This window comes from Mastomys coucha, unplaced genomic scaffold (genome assembly GCF_008632895.1).
Source record: "Mastomys coucha isolate ucsf_1 unplaced genomic scaffold, UCSF_Mcou_1 pScaffold22, whole genome shotgun sequence".
NCBI lineage: Eukaryota > Metazoa > Chordata > Mammalia > Rodentia > Muridae > Mastomys > Mastomys coucha.
In genome coordinates this window covers 157,337,883-157,338,683 of record NW_022196905.1, presented here as the reverse complement: position 1 = coordinate 157,338,683, position 801 = coordinate 157,337,883, and positions in this window count along the sequence as shown.

The window sequence follows — 801 nt, the reverse complement described above, 5'->3', positions numbered from 1 at the left end:
CCGGGGCAAGGGGTGAGGGGAAGAGCCCGGGGCAAGGGAGGCCAGGCAGTGATGTCCACAGGCATCGTCAGGACTCCAAACCTTTCATCTCTTAGCATCCAGCTTTCCACTCTTGTTCAGGTCAGGTTATAACTTGCCACTGTTCTCAGTCCCCTTTTGGTTCTGGGAAATTGGCTGGATGGTGGGCCTGTATTCTGACCTCAGGGCAGGCAGGCAGGCAGCACACGGTTCTTCCAGACCTTTCCAGTAGAAACAGGAAGGCTCTCATCTGAAGGTCATTGTTTTAAGATACAGGCATCTGGGCCAGGACAGAGGGCTCTCTGTGGCTAACCAAGTGAAAACACAAACTATCTCCAGGCCAAAGAAAGGGGAGAAGGATGCTGACTGGCATCTGCCATCTCTCCCCCTTAGGGTGGCTCAGAACCAGACGCTTCACCCACAAGCACGGGGAAACCTTACCTTAGCGAGCCAGGGCCTCCTCATGCTTGTGATGTAGCTCCACTGGGTACCACCTGGGTCCCTGCCTGACCGTGGGGCCAACACGTGAGAACAAGCATCCACGTGTCCACAGAGGGTGCACACAGAGAGCAGGAAAGCAGGTTCTTCATCATAATGTTATCATTTAGGAGACGAAAGGTACCAAGAGCCTCACGGAGAAGCCGAGCGAAGGCAGGAGTTTCCTCAGGGGGTGAGTTAGGGTGCAGCCCTATTTACCGATAGCATATGCTTCCCAGCGGTCTCTGACTAACAACATGACAGTCACCTGGGAGCCTGCTGGCCTCCAGTGTCACTGCAAGTTGC